Source organism: Capsicum annuum, chromosome 9, assembly GCF_002878395.1.
Source record: "Capsicum annuum cultivar UCD-10X-F1 chromosome 9, UCD10Xv1.1, whole genome shotgun sequence".
NCBI lineage: Eukaryota > Viridiplantae > Streptophyta > Magnoliopsida > Solanales > Solanaceae > Capsicum > Capsicum annuum.
Window position 1 is genome coordinate 38,564,009 of NC_061119.1, and position 8,748 is coordinate 38,572,756.

Below are 8,748 nucleotides of genomic sequence, written 5' to 3' on the forward strand. Positions count from 1 at the left end.
TGTTGAAATACGAATGGGTGATACATATCTTGCTAGATTTTACATGCAAGGCATCGGGATAGTCTGATTAAACCGAACAGTTTATGGAGTTATGAAGCCATGGGAAACACAATACTAGTGCTCGGATCATATTGATCACAATCTCATTAACTAGCAATTGTAACTATTACTCTTACTGCTACAAACCTGACACGACCCGAACCAGGGCCTAGTCGTTTCAGGCATCTCAAGTCCAGCCAGGACCGGAGACCACTCCAACTATCCAACCATAACTGCCTTGCACCCTATGTTGTATGAAGTCCGAACATATAAAAATATAAGACGATAACCGTTTAAAAACATTAATTAAATTCTATAATCAAAATCCAACAACCTCAACCAATTATCCAACCGGTGTCAACACCAATGCCAATACCAATACCAAGGCTAACACTAATACCGAAAATTCCCACGCCTAAAGTAGTCTGACGAAAGCCTCTAACCAGAATCAAATAACATTTGGTCGGGACATGCCCTCGACCATAGCCAAAACCAAAATTCAAGAAACAAAAATAATAAAAAGAAGTACATAGCATGAAATGGAGTCTTTCGGAGTATGGAAGCTCACTACTTCAATCTGACTCAAAGTTGTCACCAAATCCAAGTCACTGAGCAGGAGGAATGGTAGTATGGCCGGTTCTGCATCGCGTGGGGATACAGTGCCCGAAGACGATTAGCGGAGTGAAAGCTAGCATGTACTCATGGATAAGATAAAATAATGCCAAAAATTCAAAATCAAAGTAAATAACCATATGTAATCACATATATATTATGTCGGGATAGGGAAGCGGGTTTAGCATGCATTGAAAATCCCTACCTGGGTTGTGTAGCTTTGCCATCCTGAAACCACCCACGGGCTATATGGGTTTATCTCCCCTTGCTGAAAAGGCCCCAGTGTGTGTCAGCCGCACGATTGGAGAAAAGAACTTGAGATTTCGAGTACATCTCTAAAAATATAAAGTGTGACATTATTCACAAAGTCATCATGACCAAACCTCACATCGGCAAACATGAGTTTCCAGTATTGGTCTCCCCATGACCTCCGCCTTTCATGGCTTTTCTACACATACACCCTTTAAGCCCATATTAAAAACATTTACGCATTCCACCCATTTACCAAGGAGTCTTTCAAATTAGGAATTAACCATTGGTATCATCATACCAAAACTAGAGCTTGCAAGTCAGTCCATTTATGCCATTCCAAAGCCATTAAACTAACTTGACTCCAAAGTTTCCAATTAAACCAATACCATGGCCACCAAGGCCTTTCCAAGACATTTAAAATCATCCAAACCAATTTAGTTCCAATACCTTTTATGCATTGCAAAGATTTAAAGAATAGTCAAACTATGTGACAAAATTATTCTCACTGGCATTTTAACAAACAGGTTAAGGGAACATATGATTCAAAACCATAACCAAGTAATTTGGGGAATCCATAATACCCCAAAATCATTTACCATTAACATGCATCCCAAAATATCAAGATCATACTAAAAGCATGAAAGAAAATATAATTAAACCATGTAAAACATTATTCAACCATGAACATCCAAAAACCCCAACCTTTATTGCAAAACCATAATAATACCATGAAAACCATACATTAAAACACATTTTCTTCATAAAATAACAATGAGGGAAGAGTAACATGCCTTAGACACTAAGGAAGAGGAGAGAATCACTCTTGAAAGCCTACTGATTGTCTTGAAGAAACTCTAGCCTCTTGCTTGAGAGAGTGTTTGAGAGAGATTTTAAGAGTGTTTGATTGAGAATAATAGGTTAATGAAGTCCCAAAAGGTGTTTCATGTGGTGGTATCAAAGGAGTTACAAGGGGGAAATGTCTAAAATACCCCCAACTTTAAACTATAAAAAATGTCGCAAATGGTTATGAGTCAACCTTGTCGCTCGTGACAATAACATACGACTCGTACCATCGAGTCATCACCAAGACACTGTGTTGGACACCCACACAATGTCCATCATACGAATCCCTGATCCCCACTCATGATCTTACCATACGACTCGTATGGTCCAGCCATACCTAAGACAGAAACCACAAGCATTGACACTGGACAACATACGACTTCACACAATGACTCGTAACATATCCTTATGGCTCTTAGTGAGCCACTCTAACACAAAGCCAAGTCAAGTTACTAAGTTTCAGACTAATTGAAGAATCACCCTAATGACTCATCATCACACCTAACGACCAATACCACTAAATCATACCCATAATAGAAACCAACTACCAATTACTAGATGCCTTACGAGTTGGGTCACCTGACCCATACCCATATTATATGACTCGTATGATGATTCGATACAAGACTGTGAGTTCAAAGCTCAGGAAATTTCCAAGGTCCAAAACACAGGTTGTTTAAATTCCCCTTCTCTCACTAGGATAATTCATCCTTGAAAAATGAGACAAGGTTGCTACAGGCACGATTTGGACTCCACACACCTCTACTCTTACCTTTAACTAAGTTAGAAAACAAAGATACCAAGAAAATCAATCTTTTCTTTAACTAAGTTAGAAAACAAAGATTTTAAAAACAATGCATACCTTATGCACAAATTTTGTGGAGCAGAAAACAAGAAGGGATATTTGGACTTCATGTCCTCTTCCGCTTCCCAAGTAGCCTCTTTGACCTTATGGTTTCTCCATAGAACTTTTACCAAGGCCACTTCCTTGGTCCAAAACCGACAGACCCACCGATCCAAGATCTCTATCGATATCTCCTCATAAGATAGGGAATACAAAATACCAATATCCTTAATAGGCACAATTTATGATGGATCAACCATATATTTCCTCAACATAGAAACATGGAATAGCTAGTAGATGGAGATTAAACTAGATGGCAACTCTAAATCATACGCAACATTACCAACCCTTCTCAAAATCAAGTACGGGCTGACATACCGGGGACTAAGCTTTCCCTTCTTCCCAAACCACATTACTCCCTTCATGGGAGACACCTTCATGAACTCCCTATCCCCAGCCTCAAACTCTAAATTCCTACACCTCACATCTGCATAGGACTTTTGGCTATATTGGGTAGCCTTAATCCTATCCCTAATCATCTTTACCTTCTCCATGGCATGGTGAACCAAATTCAGGACAAACATCTCTGCCTCACCAACCCCGAACCACCCAATAGGAGATCGGTACATTCTACCATACAACGCCTAAACATGGATCTATTCCAATGCTAGATTGTAACTATTATTATAGGAAAACATTATAAGAGGCAAATGCTCAACCTAACTACCACCATAGTCAATCACGCAAGATCGAAGAATATCCCCCAATGTTTGGATAGTTCTTTCTACTTGCCCATCCAAATTTGGTTGAAAAGTTGTACTAAGACTCACCTTGGTCCCCAAACCTTCCTAAAATGACCGCCAAAAGTGAGATGAAAATTACGTACCGCGATCCGAGATGATAGAAATAGGCACCCCATACAATTTGACAATCTCTTGGAGGTACAACCTTGCATAATCCTCAGCTGAGAAATTAGTCCTCACTGGCAAGAAATAAGAAGACTCTATCATCCTATCCACTATGACCCAAATCGAATCAAACTGATTCTGAGATCGAGGAAGACCGGCAACAAAATCCATGTTGATTACTTCCCACTTCCACACAGGCAACTCTATCTCTTGATACAATCCTCCAGGCCTTATATGCTCAACTTTCACTTGTTGGCACACCAAGCATTTAGCTACATCCTACTTCATATTATTTCACCAATACATCTCCTTAAGGTAATGATACATTTTTGTCCAACCAGGATGAACAACATAACGTGACTCAAATGTCTCAGTCAAGATCCTCTCTTGCAAACCATCTATATTGAGAACACATAACCTTCCTTGGTACCGCAAGGTTCCATTACTACTAATTTTGAAGGTTATCACCTTCTGCCCACCTACATCACCCATGATCCTCATCAAGACAGGATCTAACACTTGCTTCTCCTTTATTTTTGCACCAAGAGAGGACTGAGCCACCTCCTGTACAAACACAACACCATCCTCAGAGTCTAAGAGGTGAACTCCAAGGTTAGTCAAATGATGAATATCCTTCACCAACTCCCACTTGTCCTTTCCATATGAGCAAGACACCTCATGGACAACCTTCTAAGAGCATCATTAACCACGTTAGCTTTACCTAGGTAGTAGTAAAAAATCATGTCATAATCCTTGAGAAGCTCAAGCTATCTCCTCTACCTGAGGTTTAACTCTTTCTGACCAAACACATATTGTAGGCTCTTATGATCTAAAAATATATTCACATGCACTCCATACAAATAGTGACGCCAAATTTTCAATGCGAACACCACACCAAAAGCTCCAAGTCATGATTTGGATAATTCTTCTCATACACCTTCAACTGGCTAGAAGCATATGCTATCACCTTTCCATGCTGCATTAAGATGCAGCCAAGCCCCATACAGGATGCATCACAATACACCACATATCCATCTGTACATTCAGACAAGGTCAATATCGAAGCCAAAGTTAGCTTATCCTTCAGCTTCTCGAAACTACCCTAACAAGCATCGACTACAAGAACTTTACCTTCTCTAAGTTAACTTAGTCAACAAGGCAGCTATAGAAGAAAGATTTTCCACAAACCTTCTGTAGTAATCGAATAAACCCAAGAGGCTCTAAATATTGATTGTAGTCGTGGGTTAAAGACACTTCTTCACCACTATAACTTTCTACGGATCCACCATGATCCCTTCAGTAGAAATGACATAACCCAAAAAAGTGATAGCATTCAACCAGAATTCACATTTTGAAAACTTGGCATATAATTGTTGCTCCTTCAGGGTCTGCAACACAATAAGGAGATGATCGACATGATCCACCTCGCTCTTAAAGTACACAAAAATATTCTCTATGAACACAATGATGAATATATCTAAAAACTGACAAAAGACCCTATTCATCAAATCCATAAATACCTGAGGCATTGGTCAACGCAAATGAAATAGCCAAAAACATAAAATGTCTATACTGACTACGAAAGGCAGTGTTAGGAATATCAACCTCCCTAATCTTTAACTAATGATACCCAAATCGAAGACCTTGGAAGAGGATACTTATTCTTTACTGTCACCTTATTCAACCATCGGTAATCAATACATATCCAAAGGGAACCATCCTTCTTATGCATGAATAATACAGGTGCACCCCATGAGGATACACAAGGATGGATGAAACCCTTATCTAAAAGATTCTTTAGTTGCACTTTATGCTCCTTCAACTCAACTGGAGTTATTCTATATAGGGGAATTAAAATAGGAAGAGTGTCCAGAACAAAGTCAATCCCAAACTCAATCTCCCTATCGAGAGGGACACCAGGAAGGCCATTCGGGAAGACCTCAGGAAATTCATTCACCATCGGGACAAAATGCAAAGAAGGATCTTTAGAGTTAGAATCTTTAACCCAAACCAGATGATAGGGACACCCCTTGGAGATTAATCTCTGAGCTCTAAGATATGATATGAACTTCCCCTTAGGAGCTAGGTAACCACTCTCCCACTCAATAACTGATTCATTAGGGAATTTAAAGATGACCTTATGGATCCAACAGTGTAGAGAAGCATAGCACAAGTGTGACCAATCCATCCCTAATATGACATTAAAATCAACTATGTATAATTCAAATAGATCCACCAAAGTCTCCCGACCACCCATAGATACCACACAACCCCTATAGACTTTTCTAGTCACCACAGAGTCACCTACCAAGATAGAAAAGGAAAAAGGACACAAAACACACTCAAGACCAAAATCAAAATGCACAATCATAAATAGAGACACATAAGAGAGAGTGGACCCTACACATCACCATAAAAGAATTTCAACATAGCAATCATGACATCGGGCGATGCATCAAACTCTTGGTAGGTAGTGAGAGCGTGATGAGATCATAGAGATGGTATTAACCAGTAGTAAAACTAGATGGTGCACCCTTTGGTGCCAGAGCTGATGAAGAGGAAACTGGAACCTTGTTTGCCCCAAAGCCAACCTTGTCCATTGGACATCTTCTGACCATGTACCCTAGCTAACCACAGTTGAAGCACTTGTCCTTTCCTTTATTATAGCAACCCAGATACAACTGACCACAGAATCTGCAAAGAGTATTTGACAGAGCTGACTCGGCTTTGCTAGCCTGAGATTGGGCACACAATTCCCTATGGTTATCTCCACCATGGAAATACTGGTAACCCATAGACATTGGATAGGAAGCACTAGCCATCAAGTAAGACTCAGAATTGCCCCACTTTTTCTTGGACCATTTCCCACCATCTCTGCCACTCTGCTGTTGGCTACTACCCTACTCAGAAAATCTAAACATTTTTCTCTTTATCTCTTTTATCTTGGCCTGCTTCTTATTCTCTTCCTCTATTATTGCATGTACACAACCAACCTGGAGATATCTATGTCCTTATTCAACAAGGCAACCTTACTCTCCAAAATTAAGTCTCGGGACAAAGTGGAAGCAAACTTTCTCATTCTAGACCTCATACTAGAAACTAACTTTGGATCATACCAAGATAACTGGTTAAAGTTCAAGGCATTCTGTGATACCTCATACTTTTTCCTAGCTTGAAATTGTCCTAAGAATGTTAGAAGCTTTCTTTGAAAGATGAATCCACTTTTGTACACGTGGTATTTTTAAGATTTTAACTTTTTGTCACATGGAAAACTGAATAAGATTTCCATCAATACAAATTTCATCAAAATCCAACATCAAAAGAGAAAGTTATGGTCGAAATATAGAAGGCGGTAAAATCGCCCAGATGCGATGGTGAGCTGAAGGACCATCAGACTAGCGACGGACCATCACCCATGATTGTCACAGTGACGCAGTGTGACTACCTTCTTCCCTGGATTAAAGACCCAGGCCAACGGACCGTCGCTCAGACTGTCGCAAGGGAAATAGTGAGGCCATATTCTGCCTAGAAGCAACGGTCAGGACCAATAAACCGTCGACCCAGCGACGGACTATCATACCCCACAGTCATACCAAGGCAGTAAGTTTCAGTTCTAGTCCCAATGCGATGGTCAGTCTGACAGACCGTCGACCCAGCGATGGATCATCGCACCCACCATCGCATGTTCCATTCAGTTATTTTAAAGTCATTTTTAAAGGGACTTTTTAGTATTTTACCACTTGTTTATATACCTAGTTATATCCGACCAAAGCTCAAAAATTCATTATCCGTCTAAAATAACAAAATTAGGGTTTTCTCTCTAATATTAATCCCCAAGAATAAAAATCCAAATCTTTTTCAAGAACTAAGAGATTCAAATTCTTCAAGTTCAGGAACTTCAAGAAACTCGACCCAGGTATGCATAGTGTTCATTCATGGACTCCTTTCATCCATGAAGCCCAAGGATCTCTTTAAAAAGTTCAATTGTGTGAATATCTTTATGAATTTCATGTTGGGTTGCTTTTGCTCATGTTGATAATGACTAATTGAATTCTAATCTATGTTGGGTGATCAATTTTATATGGAATTGATTAGTATAAAGGTTGATTCATATGGACCTATGATTAAACCCTTGGATGATGAAATTAGAGTTGAATCGTGATGTTTATTTGTTATATAATGTTGTCTACATATACTATGCCTACCATGTGTTTGATTAAATGCCTATGTGAAGGAAAAAAAATGCCCAACTAGTATGATCTTATGAAATCCCTATTTATGTACAAGCTTATGCATATCACATGTTTGATGAATTGCCTCAATAAATGAATTATGGATTGCAATGTTGGTCATGTATTCAAGAAATTCATGTTATGTCAGTTTCTTTCCACTGAGTCCTGGGGGTACTTGTACCCGATAATTTAGTTGTATGCCTAGAGCCAGTGTCATGTTTCCATGATATCCTCAGTCAATCCATGATCCATAGAGCTCAGTTAGTCATGTGACTCAGGAAAGCTCTGTAATTCAGTAACCTCAGTAATCTCACAAACTCAGTCAGTTGTCAGATATCAGTAGTATTTCATCAGTTAACAAAATTTAGTAAACTCAGTCCATGTTCAAATCAGTTAATCATGTTCATTGTCTATTCAGATGAGAGTAAAAATTAGCACCGAGTGAACCCAAGGATGGGAACTACCTGCCAGTAGAGGGTGTGATTCTTAGAAGCAATCCTTCTATTCCAAAACTATGTAGCCAGCGTAGGTTGAGACATCATACCTTCTAGTTGAGGGTAGATGAGGTGGCTTAACCTGCTAGTTGAGGGTTCCCATCATTCTCATTAGAGTAACCTGCTAGTTGAGGGTCACTCACATGTTGTCCTTACCAGTGGCGCGGTATTGGAACCCTTCTAATCAGGGCACAGATTGGACCCTAATTCATCTATAATGCATCATTTGGGGCATGTCGGTTAGATGACTACTTCCTATAGTTTCATGTTATAAAATTTAGGACTGTCAAATACAGTCAACTCAGATACAGTACAAAACTCAATTAGTTCTATCAGATTCACGACTGTCAAATACAGTCACTCATGTTATCAGTTATCAAAACTCAGTCATTAGTCATGTTAGTTATCAGTAAACTAATGTTATCACAATTTTAGATATAGTTACTATGTATGCATGCATCTCTTTTCACATTCATATTAGTCAGTTAGCCAGTATTGTTTATGCATATGAACCCCATGCATTC